Source organism: Manis pentadactyla, chromosome 17 (genome assembly GCF_030020395.1).
Source record: "Manis pentadactyla isolate mManPen7 chromosome 17, mManPen7.hap1, whole genome shotgun sequence".
NCBI classification, from domain to species: Eukaryota; Metazoa; Chordata; class Mammalia; order Pholidota; family Manidae; genus Manis; species Manis pentadactyla.
In genome coordinates this window covers 62,415,066-62,437,863 of record NC_080035.1, presented here as the reverse complement: position 1 = coordinate 62,437,863, position 22,798 = coordinate 62,415,066, and the positions used below count along the sequence as shown (strand labels likewise).

Here is a 22,798-nt window from a genome sequence, read left to right as displayed (position 1 = left end):
TTTACTCACACCGAGTCCTTTTCAGCCATATTTGAGGTCTGGTGAATACGTGCGTTAGAAATGATCTGTATGTGGGCCTGAGCACCATGGGATGGAGCCTGAACGTGTTGTGATGCGTCAAGGCGTACGGCCAGTGCCTGGGTGGGATTGTCCTCTGCTGTGGTTATACTCAATGGGGTAGGTAAAGGGCTGCTGAGTGTTTAGTCTGAGCTCTTAAAAGGTGACATGGCTTAGAAGGGTTTCTAAAATCTATATCATGTTAAACCTTTTGACCCAATTCTAGCTGCTGATTAGTGGAAATCAAATTCACACGAGCCTGATTCTGGAAAACCAGAATTTTCAAAAGAGGAGACATCTTTTCAGTTACTACAGTGATATTTTGTGATCTAGTCTCCTTTCCAGAATAAGTTACCCCATGAAGCGCATCTGTGGTTAGACAGCTGTTTGGTTAGCATGCAAGCAGAGTTGAGGGCTTTTGGGTTCATTTGGTCTAGAAGCCTGACAGAGTGGCCTGAGTTATCCCATGCCAACTGCAGGGTGAACCTCACCTAGTAGCCAGGAAGCCCGCCCAGCTTCTGGGACAGGGCTGGACACACATGATGGATTCGCATGCCTCATCTCTCCGGCCATGTAAATGCCTCCATTCTGTGTTGTAATCCCCAAGTGTACGTCTTGCTGGAATTTAGTTGGCACCCTTATGCAAATATAAGTGAAACTAAGTTCCCGGACGTGGTATTTATAGACTCTACACTACTTTGCTTTTAATATTCCATAAAACACATGGGAGACTTCTCTTTCAGTAGAGCTGAAATCTATTACCTAGAGAATTACAGAGCTTCTTGAATTTGGGTGTTTATTCTTTGGTTTAAAGTATCATTGATATTTTTTAAAAATATCATTGTTGTTTGGTTTTTGTACACAGCTTATTTTTATGTTGCCTCCAAAGCTCTGCTTTGTTATGTATTTCTAGTAAATATAAATGGAAAAACATGTTAGTTATTGATGAACATATTTTGTTTTTAAAATGAAAACTTCTAAAGAGGAATGAGAGAAAGGGGCATAAAATGGTTGGTGGTGAAATAATTGAGTTCCATTGGTGGTTGAAATTGTTTCAACAGTAACACATTTCTAAACTGACTCTGTCTAGAGTCACATCTGTCATGCTTCCTTCAAAGACTCCAAAAAAAATAGTGAGAACTACTGTCATTCAGTCACAGTGACACTTGGCATAAATGTCTCTTAAGTAAAGACTGTTTTTCATTAATATTATTTAATACTAATCCTTGAAGTGACACTTGTTTGTCTTTTGTTTCCTTCAACAGCTTATATAGTTTCTACTGTACCCAGTGTGCACATGTTAGGGATGAAACTATTGCAAGAGAACAAGTAGAAGTAACTGAGGGAGAATCTGTCAATTAGACTTGCAGCCAAAAAGAAAGACACTGACATTAAGAGGCTGTTGTAGTCTCAAATAAGAATTGCTCTTTTCCCCCCTGATTCCAGATGAAATGGAGAAAAATGAAAGCAATATAGTTTTACCTAAGGGTGCACTATTCCCTAGAAGTAAATTTTGTCATGACTTTTAAAGGTCTTTGTCATTATCCTAATAAAAAAAATGTATACAAGCATTTTCTAGATGGCAGCAAATTAACTCTATGCGTCCTTTCTTGGCTGCCATCCAGAAAACACACCTATCCATGCAGACAATTTGATGGAGATGATAATTATTTGTGTTAGAATAGTATGCCTTTCCAACATTAGAGATCGTCATGTGTGTTCTTGGACTAGAAGTCCTAAAGCTGAAAAATGAGAACAAACAGAAAGCAGAGTATCAGTCAGAGTTCTTATTTGCAAGTAACAGACATTGGCCAATTATGTGGCAAATTTATGCATAAGAGCAAATTGCAGTAAGGCAGTCAGGTAGCTGAAAGAAACTCGAGGAAAGCCAGCTTGAAGGCCGGAGAGGTATGGACAATGCGCAACAACCCCGCTAAATATGTAGCCAGATAAGGATGCCCCCACGACCATCCTGGCGACAGAGGCCACTGCTCCCATTGCACACCATCACCTGGGCAGGTTTTGTGCTTTCTCTCCACCCGTCTCATTAGCTTCAGCTCAGGGAGGCAGGGAGTGCCTGTGGCTGGCAGGCCCAAGGCCTGTGCCTGTGCCTGTGCCTGGGCTGTGGGGCAGGAGCAGGTAGGGGGATCTGGAATCTACAACTTGGTTCTGAGAGTCGGATTCCGCCAAATGAGATAGGGAATTTCTTAAATGTTGAAAGGGGATTCCAAAATGAAGCAACCACAAATAATGAAAAAGCCTCATTATACATAAGATCTGGTTAAACCTCTTTATCACTGACATCAGATGCATCATTTTTATGACTCAAGAAGGCAAGGGAATTAAATTTTGCCTGATTATTAGATTTACTTCAACCTACCTGAATGGCAAAGTGAAACAGTATTGTTATGAATGCATTTAACCTAAAAACTGGAGGACAAAGTTCTCTCCCCATGTATGTTCAACATTTAAGCAATTGCATTAATCCACTAGTGAGATTGAAATCATTAAGAGAAAAACATTTTCTTGATGATCTTTTAGACTAGAAGATGGGAGGTTTAAGGCCAAAGAACTGAAGGCCATCAGTTAGTATATCCGGTCATTGCACCAGCCTGAGGACATACACTCATTCTGGTTCTGCCTGCTCTGTGTAGTGGGGGCTGGGGTTATATTCTTTCCATTAAAAAAAATCCGTTGTTTATTTTTTTGGATGATGCTGTTTTGCTTGGGACTAATTCTGCTTTCAAGTTACCAAATGTAATATTCTGCATTAAATGCTATACTTAAATTTACATTGAGAAGTGATTTTGGGGGTTTGGGGTGGCAAAATAAGTAACAAAATAAATATGACAGTGAGATCTTTTCATGATGAAGCTCATCTACTTCACAGGAATGCATGTGAGAAATCTAAGGATAATGTGAACCCTTTCTAGGCTTAATGAAGGAACTGCCAGTATAATCTGTCTTGCAGAGAGCTGCTTGTCCTGTACACTACCCGCCATGGATTCTTAGCAAAAGAAATACAGAATAAAAGAGGAAATGTATAATGTTTGGAAGGTATTACACAAACAGCAGAGTTCTGGCTACATTTCTAAGTTATTGCTAATAATTTGACTTCCCCTCCCACGTAAGAACCAGGAGAAAGCAGTTTTTTTCAGGCATTTTATTGCCATTAAAGATTGAATGCTATTGTCCAGAATACTGCAGACATCCAGTATTCTGTTTCTCTGCAGTTCAGAATGTGTCCTTAAACAGAATACCTTGTCATTTGTCCAGATGTTATAGTTGGTGTGGTTGGAGTTAAACTCAGCCTCCCTGTTGAGTTAAGCCTTTGAAACTCCCCAGTGTTTTAGCCACTGCAGAGCTACCCAGCCCCCACCCACCCAACCTCCCTCCCCAGAATCTGCAGTGTGCATCAGCTGGATCAGTAACTGGATGCTACAAATCTATTACCAAATATAAGCTCTCAATGGAAAAAAAATAATAAAAGCAAAGCCTTGCAAATTCTGTGCTAGCATTTTCACTAAAGCATCTGTTTATGTTTTCTTATGCTGAAAGGCAACATTGTTTCTGATTATCCTCAGCAGAGGTTGGTAGATAATTCAAACTTTTTTCCCCTTTAAAAAAATTTTTAAAGCCTTGGCTTTGGAATACCTTGTAAGGACAGTTCTGTGGCTTTCTCACTTTCTCTCTCAGCCGGTGTTTTGCTTATGTTCGATTAATGTGCTCATTGTGATCAATGCCAAATTCTGTGTTGTTTTATATTTATGCACCACTCTTTAAACGTGGTCCAATTTGGATTATAACTGTAAATGTGTGTGTGTGTGTATAAAAGATGTGTTTATTACAGTTGTAAATATATATATTTTTATGTGTACATACGTATACACACACACATATACACACCCTTTGTCATCTTGTAGACTTGGATATGAACTTTCTGCAGCTCCCTGCCTTAGGCTACAAAATTTGCCAGTATTGCAGAAGTGAGGGCATTCTCCAGTGTTGCACACCCAAGTACCTCCCTGGACCATACTGCAATAAATGGGTTGAATTGGATTTTTTAAAAACAAACAAAAACAGCAGCCATGACCGCAACGTGCACTGGAAGTCCTTTAAGGCCAGATGTATCTGTTCTCCATCCTTGAGAGGGAGTTGGCACCGCATAGACGTTAGCGGCATGAGCCTCCTACTTGTACACTCTCTGGCTGGATCTGGGTTTGGCCACAGCCATCCTACTGCGTTGTGACCTGGGAATACCTCTCTTTCCTTGTCTATGAGAGGAAGCTGTGTGTACCTCTTTCATATGTCTGATAAAAAGTTTAAAAGAGAGAATGTCTTTAAAGCTGGGCACGTAAAGTAGACAGGATGTCAGTACCTGGAAGAACCCGTTTCCGTGAGTTATATAAGCTAGTATGAGCCTGAGCATAGGAAGACTGGGAGAAAGTTAGCACATTAGTTTGACTCACATGACATCCAGGGAGCATTCTTGCTCTTCACCCTCCCTTCCACCAGTTTATTTTCTGGAATAAGTGACCGGAGAAATTAAGATTTGGTGCATCTCAATTCTAGGAGAAAATTTAGAAATAAAAACACAATGAGGTTATTACATTCTACACATTAAAAGTTCGGATTACCTGTCCTTTTATCACTTTGCCTGAAAATTCCTGTGGCCCTGCAAATATCCCCTAAAGCTGGAGATAGTAAAATTTTTCTTTGGACGAACCCAATAATCTCAAACAAAAGACCTCATGACACCAAAACCTCGGGCCTACAGCAAATACAATTGGCTCAAGATAAACCCTGCTGCATTAGGAGATAAGGATAGGGTGGTATGTAAGGTAGTTGTCAGAGACCTGAAAAAGAACTTTTGGAAATTAAGGATGTAATTGCCGAAAAAATTAATAAGAATTCTAGTCTAAAGTCGGGAGTATTTCCCAAAAAGGTACAATGAAAAGGACAGAAAGAAGCAATAGCATAGAAAAGATTAGTAAGTAAAATAATCCAGGAAGTTTTAGACCTAATGATTTGGAATTTCAGAAAAGGAAAACAGAGGAAAATAAATGGAACATTATCAAAGAAAGAAATACTTCAATAATAAATTCCAGAATTGGAGAACACAAATCTTTAGATTAAAAAGACCACCATACCAGCAGAATAATGGATGGGGGAAAACCCTTGCCAAGGCACAGAACCATACACTTTCAGACTGCCAAACATAATATGCAGAACCAACATCTAAAAAAAGAAAAAACGTTTCATGCAAATGCGTCAGATTTAATTAAATATCTTAAAAGCAGAGCAACATTAGAGCTAGAAGACAGAGAACAATGCCTTTCAATTTTTGAAGGAGAAATTTTTTTTTCCTGAAACTATTTAGCCAGTCAAACTATTAGTAAGAATGAGAGAAAAATTAAGACACTTTTGGACATGTAAAATTCTCAAAACCCCCCCTTTTTTTTTTACCTCTCTTTCAACATTTATCACAAAGCTACAGAGGCTCTCTGTTCCACCAAAGCAATGGAGTAAATCAGGAAAGAAAAAGCACGAGACTTGGGAAAGGGGATTTCATAGAGAAGAGGGTGAGGAAAGGTTCTATGGAACAGGACTAAAACAGTTCAGGGTGAAGAGCTCCAGAAAAAAAGATAAGAAAGAAAATAGAATTTATATGTTGTCTGGTGCATTTGAAGCTAAATGATTGATAGGACTCTTACAGGTGTACTTGGGGAATTTTCACAATGGATGTGTAAAAAAATAATTAAGCAAATGAAGAGGCACAAGCATTTGTTAACCTTAAAAAAAACAAAATTTGTACAAAGAATAAATATATGTTAGAATGATTTGGTCCAGCAGAGAACAATATAGGAAGAGTCATATACTGTGTAAGCTAATTATTACTTTAACTAAGATATTGCTTGAGAAGGCAGAATATCCATACACCATAATAGAAAATGAGTAGAAAATTTGTAAAATGTGTAATTTAAGAATTAACTTTAAGAGCTCTTTATCTTCCCTAGAAATATAGCTTTAAGTACTGAGAAGAAACAACTAAAATGGATGTTAGTGGTTGTTTCTGAGCAGCAAGACTAGGAGTCAAGGGGTGGTGAGGGGACACTTGTCATGGTAAAGTTTGTAATACAAATTGATATTTTCAACTTTCTGTTGTTTCCTGTTGCCTGTATTAATTATAGTGGTGACTACTCCCATCACTGCTTTTACAGAATGAAATGAAAAGTCAAGAAAATTTGGTACGTTTGCTAAGTTGGTTTAGATAGTAAATGAAAGACTTGTTACTTAAATCAAATCTGACTCCAAACTTCCGTGTTCTCAGCATTGACACAGTGCCGTCAGCAATCCCATACATACAAGGAAACAGTCCTGTTTGCTCTAGTAAATAATGCAGTGTGATTGCTTTCAAACAGATACATATGACAGGTTGAGTGGGTCAGTGTGTCCCTTTATTATAGTTCATAGACAGTTGTGGTTTTCTTATCTATTTGCTCGAACTGGCTGCCTAAAGTTAGGGTATAAAAAGCATCCTAAGCCTACTTACAACTCCAGATTCATGACCCTTTCTTGCCAGCTTTCTAGAACATACTTGTTTTTCTCTGACTTTAAAACATGAGGTAGGTGCTTTTGTATTTTTTATTTCCCTTCATCTTCCAAGTGGCTATTACTGGTCCTTTGTCAGATGGGAAGAACACGGAGGCTTGAAGCTTGGAGAGTAAGGAGATTCCTCGAGCTCCAGTTAGTTGGGAGCTGGGATCTATAATCATAACCAATTCCAAAATAATGTTTCTGGAGCAGGACATTTCTCCAGCATCACTCCAGTCCCTGCCTTCATTGTCCCATGACCTTCTCCCTGGGTGTGCATCTGTGTCCAAATTTCCCCTTTTTATAAGGACGTGGGTATATATTGGAGTAGGGGCCCACGCTCATGACCTCATCTTAGTTTGACTAATTTCATAGGCAATAATCCTATCTCCATGTAAGGGCGCATTCTGAGATACTTGGAGTTAAGACTTCAGTGTATGAATCTGGGGTAAACACAATTCAGATAATGACTTCTTGGCTCAGATTTACATAAAACTAAATGGATTTTCCAAGTCTCTGTAAGAATGCGTGAGTGACCTATATTCTTAGTGTCATCCTGGGGGTGTGCCTTCTTCATGATTGTTCCACATTCTCCACGAGAGTTTCATAGCATGAATAAGCAAATTTCTTCCTCTCATTGTATCTTTATCTTCTCAACTGTAGCAGGTGAGCCTTTGGATAAGATGCCACTGTGAGTGGCACCAATCACCCACCCTCCTGTGCTCCTTCAAAGTGTTTGTTCTCCCCATACTTGGTAGACTAGACCAAAATATTGTTTCCCCCACTGCTACTCTTCTGTGGGCGCAGGTAGTCCATTACTCATTATTTAGTTTTTATTTCCTTCAAGTTTAAGATGAGCACTGTCGTTGTAAGTAGTTTATCTGTTCCACTTAATCAAAATATCTTTAATTTTGAATACTTTATTTGGTTCAAATCACTCACTAATTCCCCAGGAGGCAATGCAGAAACCACTTGAGCTTCTCAGAACAAATACACCTAAAAGCTGTTATTCTAAATGTCCTACATTGAATTCTCACAGGGCAAGTCAAGTTCTGGAAACTTTGAGATGCTATTGAGCCTGTGAACTGCATAATAAGAATGTGACATTCTGCAATTTAGACCCTTTCCTTCTTGGTGAAGCACTATAACTCTTTTTCTTGCGTTGTGAGCATTCTCATTTGAAATTTTGATTGCATTTAACCATAGTACAATGGGCCATGCATAGACTTCGTACCACTGCAGAACTGAATTTGATCTCAGTTCAGTTTCTTGGTTCTTACATATGAAACAAGTCCTTAAACTCGCCTGTACTCACATTCTTTATCTGCAAAATCCAGAGAGTAAGACCTACTTTTACAATTTGCTCTGAAAACTAAATCTGCTAACATATCACTGCAAAATGCAATCAATATGTGTTCCTTCAACCTTACTTTGCATAATTTTGTCACTTACTTTTACCTACTCAAATGCTAATTTTAAATAATAATCCTTTCAAAAAGGATGCAACTTAAGATTCAGTTATATCTATAGGGATAAATATTGTTTGATTAGTTAAATGATAAAATATATAACATTTGAGATGTGACCTTTAATGTCTTCAATTTGCAAAAGGGAATGGAAGCAAATAAATAAAACCAAGTTAAGAGGCAGGTCTGGAATGTTTTCAGGGTTTCTGTAACCTATTCACTTATACATATCAAGAATCTGAAGATGTTTCTAGAAGAAAAGATATGTTTCTTCACACTTCTTTGCATTCCCAGGTTTGCATGGGGAATTTTAAAAATCCCCCAAATAAATCTATTTTTTAAAATATCTGTCATGACTCTTTGATGTCTGATTTTTTAAAGTTAAATATTTCAATATTATTTTTGGAGTTCCAGTTTAAGTTAATATGATCATCCTTTGAAATTGCACTTTGGTAAAGGTCCAAGATATATTCCTTTTAATCGCCAACCTATCTTGAAGAGAATTTTAGCTTCATTTATCAGAAAGCTGCTGCAAAAATACAGCTCCGATGTGATTCTTCACTGGGACCCTAAAACAAAGGATAATCAAAGCTTAGGGATGATATTATATCAGTTATAGAATATTATCCTCATACAAAGTAAGCAGTAGGCTCCCCGAGGACAGAGGAGGAAAGAGAAAAGGGGACAAGCAGGCTAGGGAGCCGGAAGGGGCAGGGCAGGCCAAGGGCAGGAGGCCGGAGAGAAGGGCAGGCCGCGCGGCTGGGGGATGCCCGGGCGGGATGCGACCGCACACCTGACCCCCGGAGAGCGCACGCAGAGGTTCCTCCCTGCCCTGAGTCATGGCAGGGCGACATCTCTCTGGATGTTTTCAAGGGGACTACAGAGAGCGTATCCCCAGGGAAGCAAGCTGTCTGATCAGCCTTCCTGCCCAGTCCAATGACAGAACAAAATCCTCGGCTTTTCAGGCTGGGTCTTTCTGTTCTGTGTCATTGTGTCCTTTTGCTCTGTTTAAAATGTGCCTTCCTGCTTCTCATCACCATTGTCCTCGCCGGCGACCTCCACTGCAAGCTCCTGTCTGCCTCACTTCGCTGACATTTTCATCAGGTCACCCAACCCAAGAGTGGCGTTCTGCCAGCCTCTGCCTCTGAATTCCCTGAGCAGATCCCTCCTGGGGCCTCGGGCAGCAGGTCCAAGGCCTCTGGCACCACAGTTGCGCAGACAGAAGGCACAGAATGACACAAAGAAATGCTGCCTTTGACGCCACCCCTGGGTTTTTCCCTGGGAAATCTTTCTTATATGGAAAAAAGAAGTCTGGTTTCACTTTATCTGAATAGAATTGTTATCATCACCTTTCCCCCTTTAATAAAGCTCTAAAAACAATTGGCTTGTATGTCTCAGGCCTTTTATACTGTTCAAGACATAGGTATACATTTTTCTGTCTCTAGTATATCTGTGATTATTTACCACTTACCTAAGTTTACAGAAATGGCATGTAATTTAAATTTACTAATGCTAAGCTTCTCAGTACCTGGGGTGAAATCCCACCTTATGCTTGAGTGGAGGTTTTCAGACTTGCAGCCATGTCAGGTGGGAGGAGTGGTTGCAGAGGAGGTGCCTGGCTGGTGAGGCTCGGTGCCACCGCGTCACATCCCAGCGGCCCAGGTGGGGGAACGGACTGCCTCGGGCCTCGGGTTCACGCTCAGAAGATGCACTGTTAGTATGTCAGGCCCTGGGGCATCAGATCTCAGTGGCAATGACACGACAGCGTGGTCAAGACGTTTAGAGAGCAGCCCCAAATTGTCAGCCTTTGCTGTCATGTTAGTGTCTAGAATTGCTGTATTCAGGTGTTGTATTTTATTTCAGTGTTATAATGCTATACCGGTAGTCCTTAGAAGATTGTTTTTAAAAGCACATTTCTTCCATGCTTCATCTTTGGTTCGATGCCTCCAGGGGCTCTTCCAGGAGCTGTGAGACAGTCTCTCGGCAGCGGAGGGCACATGGCCCACACAACGTATGGCTAGTGCCGCTGACAATCAGAACGTCTAATTATATTTAATTTTAAGTAGTTTTAATATCCCAGAGTGGCCTGAATTAGCAAATAAAAACACAGGAAATCTGGTTCACTTTTAACTATAGACAGACAACAAATATGTATCTGGCACAAGCATGTCCCCAACACTGCATGGGACGCAGTTACACTAAGTATCTACCTGCAGATACACATAGGCTACCTGTCCCTAGTGCTTACAGTACTGGGCAGCGGGGCTGCAGGCAACTCATTTTTTTAAAGTAGATAAAATTACCATACTTGTTTCAACAAAAGCATATAAGACATATCACTACAATTAAGTCCCCCACTACACATTATGACCTATTATATAAAATCAAAATACACAGTTTCTTGGTGATATTAAGGGATGATTCAGAGACTTTAAGTAACATTGAATTGAACCTTATCGCTTCATAATTTCTTATAAAAGAGAAACCAAGTACGTGCAATAGTGGTAAACTTCAGGAAATTACCTGCTTTCTTTGAATCAAGTAGAATAACAGATGGGTCTTAAATAGCATATAGGTTATGTGGAACACTGAATAATGGGAGGAACTGGGCCGCCAGTTAGAGGCTGAGTGAGCAAGGGTTACATATGTGCATAAAGGGATGTTAGTCCCTTAGTTATCCACATATGGAAGTCCAAACGTAAGGAATTTGAAATACCAGGAGGCATTTGCTCGCCACAGAGACAGCGCTAGTGATTTGAAATAGAAGTAAAGGGGGGAGGAGGTTGCTACTGATCACTCTTCACTGTAGAGTATCTTTTCTAATTTCTCGGTCTTTAAAGAAAAATCATTAAGTGATTATAATGATCATTATCAAATTCATAATTTTTTGAAGTCTAATACTTTTTTTCTGAGACAACAAAATTGGTTAAATTCTTTTTCATAAATAGTTTAGGCAAGGGATGTGATCATGGGGACAGGATACTTTGCAGAGAGATGGGAACGATAAATGCACAGCACGGGATGGCCATGAAAACTAAAGGCATTTGATAGGTGTTCACACCATATGCAGACATAAGATGCGTTTATGATGATATTAACAGAATCAACTTGAGACCCTAGTGTGCGTCATTCATGCCTCATGTTTCTTGGTCCCTCACTGTGAGTCAAGCAGCCGTCCTTTCAAAGCTTCTGGTCCACTTGCTCCCTCCATGCCTGTCTGAGCCTTTTCTGTGCTCCGTCTGGGTTGCTGAAAGGCTGCTATGTGTGCCCTGCATTCATCATTATGACCTTAGAGTCTGTCTTACATACACCAAACAAACTTGTTGAACTGCTCATGACCCCAGTGTGGTTAAAATACGTCCTCACCTGTCTCCCACAGGGTCCTCTCCTCCCCCATCTACTACTGCTTTCCCCTTCCCCACCCCGTACCCAGGCCCACTGCCCTCTGGACGTCTCTCCTGCATACATGCTTGCTTTTCCCGTGCACCTTAGGACAGATTGTTCTGTGATGTTCTGCAGCAGACATTCCCACAGCCTTCTTAAATTTCTCAAATCAAACATCAGCACCTCAACGGGACTTCCCCCGACCCTCCCCATGCCCAGCTTCCTCACCCGGCCCTGTCCCCATGTCACACATCTCCTGGTTGTACGTGCTTCAGCATGGTGTTTGTGGTTTATCTGTTTGTTATCTGCTCCCCGCAACTCGAATGCAAGCCTGAGAGAGGAGCCCTGGCTAACTTACTCACCAGTGAGCACCAGTCGCTCAGAACAGAGCTGGTGAAGACTGGGGGGCTCCAGACACACGGGCTCAGTGAGCCGGGGTGGAGGCTTGATCATCTGCATTTCTGAGCCTCCCTTCCACGCATCGCCCTTTCCTCCCAGTGCCGCGTCCTTTATTTGGTTTGAATCTGATATGTATAGAGAAATCCACCGACCTGTTAAAAATCTAGAGGGATGTTGTTGAAACAAAATTTAGCTTCAGGAAGATTTAATTTTTTCCTTTAAAAATGATGTATTTCATGCCATCAAATAATAGAAATGTGGTGAAAGTAAGTTTTATGCAAGTGTTTACTTAATCTCTGCTTAAAAGATGAACATGCTTTTGTGAAATAATGTGGTGTCATGTCTTTACCGCTTTTCTCCCTCAGCTCCACATCTGAACACATCCATCAGTAATTCAAGTTAATATACAAAGGTGTTCTTTATTAAAAACCCATCTTGATCAATTTTAAAAAATAGTCTAATATCCAATAAGCGTCATCGTGCTCCTTCCCTACCCTACCTTTAGTAATAAAAACATTAAAGTGAGTTTGTGTCCTTAAGGAGTGCTTTTGACCCTGGGGAAGACACGATGTACAAATAAGTAACTACAGTGGGGTGCCCCTTCCCTAGACCCCAGGGAGCCTGCAGAATAAAACCTTGATTGGCACAGCCAGGCAGCAAAGGACTCTAGGAGCCTCCGGGGACCTTCAGGATTAACGTCTACTAACGCCAGCTGGGCACGGGGTAGAGATGCTATTTTATTTAGAAATTGCACCAACTTGAAGATGTCTGCCTGTGTTTGTACTTGTGAAATCTCTCCCCACTGGTAGCTAAATAAATCAGTAGAGAAACCTAACTGAAATTACATGTGTCTTCAGACCTTGCCAGTTAGACATCGCACCAGTCTGAGGTGCTGTGGACAGTATCCTGCATCTTAAAGTTACAGTTGGGTTGGAAGCAATATCAGGTGGAGGGATGCCCCCTTTCCTGACCCCATATGTCCCCAAAAGACCTCCTGAACCTTTTCTTCCCTGAATCCTCTCTGATACCACTTGGGACTCATCCCCTCCCTGACAAACGCCATGTACCTAGAATTGTTGCAGACGAGGCTGTTAGTGTTCCATCCTGTCTTCGAAGGACTGTAACAAAATGTTAAAATGAGAGTCTCCCCCCTTCTGATCCCAGAGGCATGGATACGCAGGCACCAGACACCAAAGTAGGTTCCTGCCGCACAGGAAACGGCCTCAGAGGTGGTTCTGACTCTGGGACCCTCGGAGTGGTCAAGGATAGGAAAAAGGTTCAAAAGTGCAAGGTGCCTCCCACCATAAGAAGTGAATTCAAGGGTGGGTGTGGAATTACCACTTCCTACCACAAGCATTATTTCCCACCATAAAGACTGCTTCCTACCTTAAGCACCCTAAGCTGGGTCAGGGGAGGGTTTGTAAACCCTGCAGAAAGCTGTGAGGCCTGTTCCTTGCAGCGGGAAGCCTGGAGAACTGGTGGCTCACCCTGCCCAAGAAAGCTGAGCAGGCTGTGGCCTAGGGCAGGAGTGCCCTGGGCGGCCCAGGCAGGGGCTTTGGGGGTGGCAAAGGATTGGCCTGTTGCCAAAGTCTTTGGGGCAACGATATGCAAGCGCTTTTCCTGCAAAGTTGATACGGGCCGGCCCTGGGCTGACACGGCTTGCATCACCCCGGGGTTCAGGGCGCCCCCATAGGGCGCCTTCAGCTGAAAGCCGCGTGGCTGAGGAAGAAGTGGAAGTGGGTGCCCAGGGGAGAAGCTCAGCTGCGCGGGCCCTGGAGCCGGGGAGAGGCGCTGCAGGCGGGCTCAGACCTCCCCGGGGGACCCAGCCCTCACCCTCCACGGGCCGCCAGAGGGCAGCACGGCAAGCTCGGAGCTGGAAGACGGCATTGCCTGGCCCGCCCGGGTGCGGAAGGACGGAAGCCAGTGCCCAGTTAGTTTTGGAGTCTGGATTAGTACCTCTAACTACAGATTCTAAGCACAGGCTTGAGATCATTTTGCAACATGAAATGACCCTAAGCCTGACTCCTGACTGTGCGCAAGCAGAACGGCATGGACGCTGCTCAGGATTTGCCAGTAAGGAAAGATTGCTCCACCAAGTATATTTTAAAGGGATGGCGGAAAGACAAAATGAAACTGTGCTTTCTTACATCACTGGTTAAGTTTATTTACCTTACTGTTTATACATGGTACCAATTTAAAAAATTTGAATAGGAAAAAGAATTTTTGTTACTAAAATTAACCCTAAATATAATTTAATTTTAAACTTGTAATTTGAAAAAAATATGCTTTCAAGATGGCCTGGGGCCATCCACGGTGTCGTGTAGTGTTGGGAAGCAAGCCGGATTTAGATGAAGAGGATCTTCCTGCAGAGTCTCGGGCGTTTCCGTCCATGCCCCGAGGCAGCGTGCAGTCTTCAGGACCCCTGTTCCTGCTGCAGAACTGGGCAGAACGGACAAGGCAGACAGGGCCCGCTGCCACAGACAGAGGCCGGTGTGGGTGGCAGACAGTAAATCAGTAAATGCACCTTTACTCAAATGACTGCACATCTAAAAATAAGGGTGGAGAAAGACAACACAGGAGCCCTTAGAAAGCACAAGATTCAGCCCAGCTTTTGTTCAAGGTCCTGGGGCTGCAGCATTTGCACTGAGCAGTGAAGGGGCAGAGGCAACAGGTAGTGGGATGGAGGCAGCTCAGTCTCTGCCGAAGGAACAGCACATGTGGGGCGCTGAGGCAGGAGGGGAATAGCCTGGCCACCCGGGAGCTGGAAGGGCAGCAGGTGAGCGCAGGGAGGGCAGGGTCCTGGGTCCCCAGTGGGCCAGGGCAGGAGGTGGGAGGACCTGACCTTCATGACGGTGAGTTCACACTTGCCAGCTGTTATTTGGCTTCATAAAACACGTTTTCCTATTTGTCTTTACTTTTATCTTCAAAACAGAGACAATCATACATTGTCTCCATTACAGAATTGTTAGGGGTTTAGAGAAATAAATGCACACGTGTGGAGGGGTTTGTGTGAGGTTAGGACATAACAGAGGTCATGAGATGTTAGCTGAATCTGAATCAATATGAAGTTTTTGCACGTTTGGGAAGAACAGATGGAAGCCCTATCACATACCCCAAATTGTCTCGTTCACTGTGTTTTAGATATGTTATTTACCCACGTCTGTCGGTGAAATGGCCAGAAGTCACCGGCACGCTCCGTGGCTGGAGGGTTTCAAGAGGAGTGTGGGCTGCACGTGCTCAGGAGGGTGGTGGGAGACGACTGGGGAGCCCTTGGGGAGGTGAGCCCAGGCTGCCGTGTCATTTCTACTCCTCTCTTTTAATGCTTTCTGGGCTTTTGGATCTGTAAGGACTTGGGGCTTCTGGGACACACAGCATCAGAGCCAACAACAAGGGAACCAGAGGTGGGGTTTGTAGCAACAGGATGTCTGGGCTCCCGAGAGCCGTTGGTCCCCCAGAGGCCCTACAGAGGTCAAGGTGGAGCAGGATCCCCGTGGCAGCGTTAAATGTTCCAAGATTGGACCAGCCCGTGGGGTTGTGGACAGTTCATCCTGCATTTCCTCGGGCTCAGCCGGCCCTGCTCACCCTTGTGTCTTCAGGATGGTATTTGATAATCAGCTTTAGAGGTTAACAGGGCATTGAGATTCTGTAAGATAATGTTTTTTTCCCTTACACTTTTCTCCCTGGAACCACTGGGATCCTGAATATACCAGGGCATGTATGTAAGTACATACATACATGAGTAAACAGAATGAATGAATGAATGAAGGTTTTGGACTCCTGACCTAGCAAATTCTTTATTTTACTGGTGAAGAAATTTGGCTTGAAAACACCTTTCCAGTCAGAGAGACTGATCTCTTGAATGCTGTGCGTACATCCAGTTACTCTGCTAACATAGGGCCAAGCACTATCCTAAAGAAAAGATCATTTAAAGGTAATGATGTTATCAGCAATGGCTGCTGAACAGCTCAATATTTCAAACACTTACTAACCTGTAAGTAAATTTTAAATGTGTACTTCCAGGGAACATGCAATAAACTGAAAAACTGACTAGCATGCTGTGTCTGCGCATGCATGCATACACACGTATACACACATGCACATGAGTTGGCGTCAGAGAAAGAACACGTGCATCCTCCTGGAGCCCAGGGAACGGTCCAGCACAGCCCCACAGCACCCACACGGCGTTGGCCAGCATCCTTGGCTGCTTGTCCTACCAGCCGCCCGGGCCCGTGTGTAGACAGACTCCTCGTCTCTGCAGAAATACAACAGCAGCTGTAGGACGAGCCTAGCCTGGCAGCAGCGGCTCCTCCTGGCTTCACTGCTGGGCCCCAGATGGAGGGGCAGGCTGGTACCTGGAGCGCCGTCCCTGGAAGGACCTCCCACTGTCCCCTGATGTGCCGTTCAGATGTGCTCTATCTACTCAAGCAAGAGAATCGCTTCTTCTCAAAGAGAGGGTGCAGAAGCAGTAGTGACCCACGTGCCCTTGTTCTCAGAAATGAACTGCATATAGTCGCTGATTCAAACACATCCCCTAGGCAGGTCACTGTGTCTTTGCTTCAGAAATCTAACTCTAAAACTGCCCCAGGAATCCCACTCACCAGGAGCATGGTGGGGATCTGTCTTTCCACTTGGAGGTTCCTTGGTGTTATCGAACTCACAGAGCCCACACAGGGGCACCGTCCACGGAGCTGTGGGGCTCTGCCTGGGCAGAGAGGGCCCGGTGAGAGGCTCTGAAGAGGTCCTGGGTGGGGGCGCTGTTCTACCAGGCACAGGGCCCCTGCGATGCTCTGACCCTCCACCCAGAGGGTGGTTGGCTCTCAGGACAAGCATTTCATGTTTGCCCAAATTCTAACCAGCACCCTCCTGCACAGGTTAGGGTCCGGGGAAACGCTTTGTGCACAGAGGGCTCAGGGCTGTGCCCGACCCCCTCCCACCCAGTCCCAGGTTCTGCTGTCCCTCAGCAGAGGGCACAACCATTCTTTCCTTCAGCAGGTATTCATTGACTAATTATTGTATACTAAGCACTAGGTATATCCAAGGGGGAGCTAATAATGAAAAAATGAGCTGGGTCCTATCTAGAAACCCTTGTAGTTAAAGATGGCGAGTTTCCAAATAAAATGAAGGAAAAAAGTCCAAAAGGCATTATGTTCTGCTATAAATTCATTTATGTGAAAAGACTGACAAGCTTGTGAAAAATCAAATAGCAAATTCATGATCTAATAAATTATTATTATTTTTTTAACTGTAGGATATAGGAAACTGAGACTATCCCATAATATATCAAATGTATGGGCCCAGAGATGAAAGTCTGATAAATGGAGTGTGAATAAAAGCTATAGAGTTCACAATCATTTAAATCACCTTAAAAATCTTCCCAGAAAGGGCAACCAATATATCCCAAACACCAATTATTTCCCAAGTATTTTATGAATTGCCCCATGAGGTACAACTAAAGAAAATGATGTTCAGAGAGGTTGGTGACTTGCTGAGGCCACACTCTGCCCCCAGAACAGTGCTGGGCAGGACACTATCATAGGGAATCTCCCTGCCCACCTCTCAGGAACCCTGGAAACATTTACATAAAATGAGTGGGTCATTCTAGAATGTTCTGTGCAGTTGAAAGCTGGAGATTTCCTGCTCACCTCCCTTTCTCCCCTTCACTCACCACACCTTTGCACCTTCCCCACAGCTGAATGCTGGGTGCACAATTAATCTCCTGCATCAAGAATGTCTTCTAGTGTATCAAGTTCCTTGTCAGGAAAGAGAAAGCTGTTTAAAGTGCAAGCTGCATGCGTAGACCCTGTGGCTCTGTAAATGCTTCAAAGAAGGTCACTGGCTTCCAAAACAGTCTAGCCAGGATTATTTTTCATTTTGACACATACACAAAAAATGGACTTTGTGGCTTCTGTAATTGTTTATGCCCTGGTTAGTAAGAAATCCGAAAGTTCATGGTTCCACTGAAGGCATAGTCAGGCCGTTGCTGGGAGGCATTTCTCATAGTTCACAGTGGCACAAACACACATAAAAGGTTACAAAATAAGAAGAGAAGTAGTCACTTTAAATGCACATAGGTGAAGTGTCTGAGAAAATGCAATTCAGATTCCCATAAGGCATCTGAATCAAAGGTCTCTACTGTTTTGTTTGGTTTTACTTGTTTCTCCTTCCATTATTTCAAATTTCACATTTTAATTTTTTACCATATAGTCACAGGCTTGGGTTGTTGACTGAATATTGTGATTAAGAGCAGCGGGTGAGTAACATGATTAACAAGCCAGAGTTGCTGTTCTTACTCACTGTTCTCCATTCTGTGACCTTGGGAAGCCCTTACATCGGCACCTGTCATTTTCTTTGTAAGAAGGAAAGGAACTCGCTTCTTTCGATCCATGGGGATGAAATGAGAACATGACCACATTTGCCATGGAAGAGAGGGTTCCAAAGCTGTGTGGTGTTGATTTTATTTAAGCACTAGGAGCTGTTCAGTCTGGGGAGTAAGGTGCACCCCCAAGGTGGAAGAACCAGGCAACTAGCAAATCTCCACCTCCTGGGGTGCAGAGCACCAGCAGAGTGAGGGTGGTGATGGAGACAAAGGGAGGCTGGGAGGGACTCGGAGAGGCAAGGCCTGGAGGTAGGTAATCGGGAGAAACCGATGTCCGGGGGACACGTGGAGCATGGAAGTAGGTGTGATGATCCAGGAGTGTGGAGAGGATGATGCAAAATGGAAATAGAAACTGGGGTCCTGTGAACGTACCCATATTTAAAAGGCTGGTAATGGAAACCAAGTGGTAGCAGCCAGGAGATAGAAAAACCAGGGGGCTCTAAAAATGTATTTCTTTTTTGACTCAGCATATCTCATGCTCACATGATACCAAATAAACCAGGTAATGGGACAAAAATGCTAATTAAATGTGTGTATTGTTCAGACAATACCAGAAGAGAGTTCAATTAAACATTTAATGCTGAAATAATAACAATCCATGTGTTTTATTTTTTCAAAGCAACCAATTGTTCTAGAGTCATCAAGAACATTCCCTATATACATGCAATTTATTTTGTGAACATTTCCTGATGGGAACCTGAACATGCCGTTATTTTAACTTCCAAACCTATGGGGAGCTTTTGCCTGGAGGATTCACACCAGAGTCCGTAGGTTCACCACTTCTGTACGACACAGTGAGTGCCTGATTATATTTTCTCTAGTAAGAATTCTGATACTGGAGAAATAGCCAACTGATACCTTCTGAAGAGTAGATCTGTGGATTTAAAACTACACCCGCAGTCGAGAGGGCTGACTCAGAGAGGTTTGCTCTGCCTCCCTATGCCTCCAGAAAGGGTCCCTGGGGGCATCTGGGCCTACCGGCAATGGTTAGTGTCATTTTCTGGGTCCCAGGACTTGCTGTCAGGAGTTTGTCTTTTCAGTAGTCTCTTGGTCACATGACTGGTAATGACATGGAAGTTTCTTACTGGCCACTATGGCACGTATGCATGGGTAGGTCAGTGGCCAAGCAGTTGTCATCAGCCTGTACACGAACAGCCTCTTCAGGATGGATACCTTTATCCTTTAATAGATTCTACACACTGGACAGATTACTTGGGTCAGATCACTAGTGATAGAAGGTCAGCATTTGAGGAGGAAGGAAGATAAGGATTCTGCGTATGCATTTGTAATGTGATGTCTGAAATCGTTGGAAACTTTTCATCAGTTTGAGAACTTTTCTCAGCATTATTTTAACTTTGAAAACCCTCCTTGGCTTGGGCAGAATGCTGTGGTCAACACTTATTTTAGGACTTCAATATGATTAAGGATACACTTTCACATTTCTAAAAATTCCTGAGAAAGAACCAAGGGATGAAGAAGTTGTAATGCAATGTGATAAATATGCTTTTAGCATTTTTAACAGATGCATAAAGATATTTCCCCCACCAGAAAGCCATTAGAAGGACTCTAATCATATTTATTCAACCACATCCATTGGGTGATGAGCTGTCTATGAGCAGGTGCTTTGGGGGCTGAGCTGACCAGAAGCCAGTACCCCAGTGGGGAGTGTTAAGGCCTGCTACTGAGAATGTGAAGGGACCCACGTCAGAGCAGGAGAAGCTGGGATACTGGACAAATAGCCAACTGAAACCCTTTTGAAAAGTAGATTTGTGGACTTAAAAATACACACGCAGACCAGAGCACTGACATGGCTGTGGCAACAGTGCGCAGATGCCAGTTTTCGTCTGGAAGGGAGTTTCACAGGAAAGGTGACATTTGAATTGAACTCTTAAGGTGTAGAAACGTCTCTCTGGTCCCGAAGTGTGCAGCCCCTGGACACTCCTGCTGTGCCTCTGTCCTCTGTCCACCATCCTCCCTCCAGCTGGCCTCCACCTTTGTCACCAGCCCCGTCATGCCTCCTGAATCCCTCTTGCCTATCTCTTTCTCAGTCTGGTAAAAATCGTGCCCAGAATTGAGCTCCAAGCTTCCACCAGGATATTGTTTTTGAGCAGCCAGGTAAACCACTACTTAGACAACTCTCTCTCCCAGCACCCGATCTCAGTCCTGCTGCCCGGAACCTTCCCTTGCTCCCCGGATCAGGAAAGCCCCTCATTGTCCTCTGCGTTTGAACATCTCATTCCATGGCCTCCATCTGCCTGGGGTCAGGCCATGTTTGCTTATGCACACATCGCAGCACCTGTTGGAGAACTGCAGTGTTCATCAGGCAACCTGTCCAGCCTTGGGGAGCCTCCTCGCCCCTGAGGATGGGCACAGAGCCCACATTGCCTGATGTGTAGAATGGACCAAATGCATGGTATTTGAAGAAAAAAAAGAACACTTGAATAAATGCTGATTATCCCAATAGAAATAAATTGGAAAGAAGTGCACAAAGTTCAGCGGAAACAGCCAGAACAAAAGCTTCTGGTTGTGACTGTACTGCATGAATAATAGATGGCATGGGTCCACTTCAGTGGTATTTAGTGGCTGCTGCCCGGCACATGAGGTGCTGGCGGGCCGGTGGGCAGAGCCTGCGTCTTCACCCTGCCCCCGCCTCCCCGTGTTGCTCGGCCCCAACGGGTGCCCTGGTGCCTCCGCCACAGCCCCATGGCCTCGTTCAGGGTGTGTGTATTCCTTCCTCCTAGTTGACAGACATGGGGCCTCATGCTTGCAGACGCCTTCCCCCGCGGGTCAGAGGCCTCTGTGTCCTGTCCATCCTGAGACAGCAGGAGCAGTCTGGTGTGGTTCGGCTTGGCGCACTCCTGGCCTGACCTCTGGCCCTCCACCTGCCAGAGGTGGATCAGGAACAGGACAGGTGTCCAGGACCAGCTCCACTGGGGCCACTAGGGGGTGAGGTGGAATGGGCTTTTTTGACACATTTTCCTACTAATTCTCTTAAAGCATTTGACCTAAGAACTAAAATCCATTAAACTAACATCAGCAAGGGAGGAGGCGAGGGCAAAGGAAGCCTGATAATGAGCTGTGGAAGCCTCCAGGAGATGAGAGCAGAGCCCCTCAGCTGGCAGAACTGGTAGCAAGAGGAGGCAGCGGACGTCACTTGCGGGGCTGGGCCACAGGTGCCTCTGAGGTCAGCTGTGGACACCCCGCTGCCATCACAGGTCGCGGTGGGAGTGGTCACCTAGTTTTGTGGAAGGAATATGCCTCCATGTGAAGGTATGTGAGAAGGACCACAGAAGGACGGTGGGGGGAGGTGTCAGACAGTGAGTGGGCATCAGAGGACAGTGGTCTGCAGTTAGCAAGTCAGTGGTGACCTTGGGGTAAGGTTTTCTGTGGAGAATAAAACAGCCTTAGCTCCTCACTGGGTCAGTGTGTTTGTGGAGAGGCAGTGGACGCACAGATCGGACCTCAATGCCGACGTTACTGTCATGGACATAAGGAAATAGAGATGCTTGAAGTAATGAGACAAGGAATAATGTGAAAGAACCACAGATTTTAAAGAGGCAGTCTTTTCCAGAGTACTTTGGAGTTTTATCAAACACAAGTGTCGCAGCAGGGCATCCTTGGCTGCCCTCCCTGGCCATGTTTCCTTTTCTGCAAAGAGGTAATAACCTTGGTGAGCAATTTCAATAGCGACTCTAACCTGGAAGCATAAATTATCACTGTGCACCAACACTTAGTAAAGTTCAAAGGATCTACTTCCTAAAAGAGGATTTAGAAGCAACTATTTTGCATTTTCTGTGAATCATTAAAAATCATAGGGTGAGATCAAATAATTCCTAACATCATTTAAGTTTAGTCAACCTTTCATCACCAAGAATTTGCAGCATCATTATCCATACAATTTTATGACCTAGAGAGAATAATAAAACTGTGGAGTGACAGTAAGTGGAAGGGCGGGTGCTGAAAAGGGACTCCTGATTATACTTGTATTTGTTCCGACTTGCATTATATCCCAAAGCACTTTCTCTTTTCTTCACTCATTTTCTCTAAAAAAGAACCAAAAATGGCTCTCTTAGTTTTTGGTTCCTACATTGAGTGCACAAGCGTTAACAAAAGATGCTGTTGAAATAAGAGACGTGAATCCACCATTCTGCGGCTCATCCATGAAAAATGTGGTTGTGTTTGGTAAACCTTTGTGATGGTCTCACACAAGCTCCGCTTGTAAACCTGTTATAAATAACAGATGTTCTATTGTTCATGCAGCGGCTCTGTGTTCCTTCAGGGAATCTGATACTTGAAGTGGGCCCCAGCCACTCATTTATGTGGTATTGAATTGGCTTGCTCTGTTAATGCCCACGTGTGCTTGTGTCACATGTCCCTGTTTGTGTTTACATGGTTTAAACTTGGGACTTGGGTAAATATGTATAAAGCAGCTTTAAAGTAACATTCAAATTTTGGCATTTCTGTGATATAACTTTTCTGTACCATTTTCTACACAGTGACTATGATTAATGGTTATTACTCA

At 43.8% G+C, this 22,798-nt stretch overlaps 1 protein-coding gene across 2 annotated transcripts in view; it reads left to right on the top strand.

Moving 5' to 3' along the window:
- The window catches only part of NALF1 (NALCN channel auxiliary factor 1), a 562,186-nt gene that overhangs the window by 123,714 nt on the left and 415,674 nt on the right, over nucleotides 1-22,798 (top strand). The gene's annotated exons all lie outside the window — the stretch shown is intronic.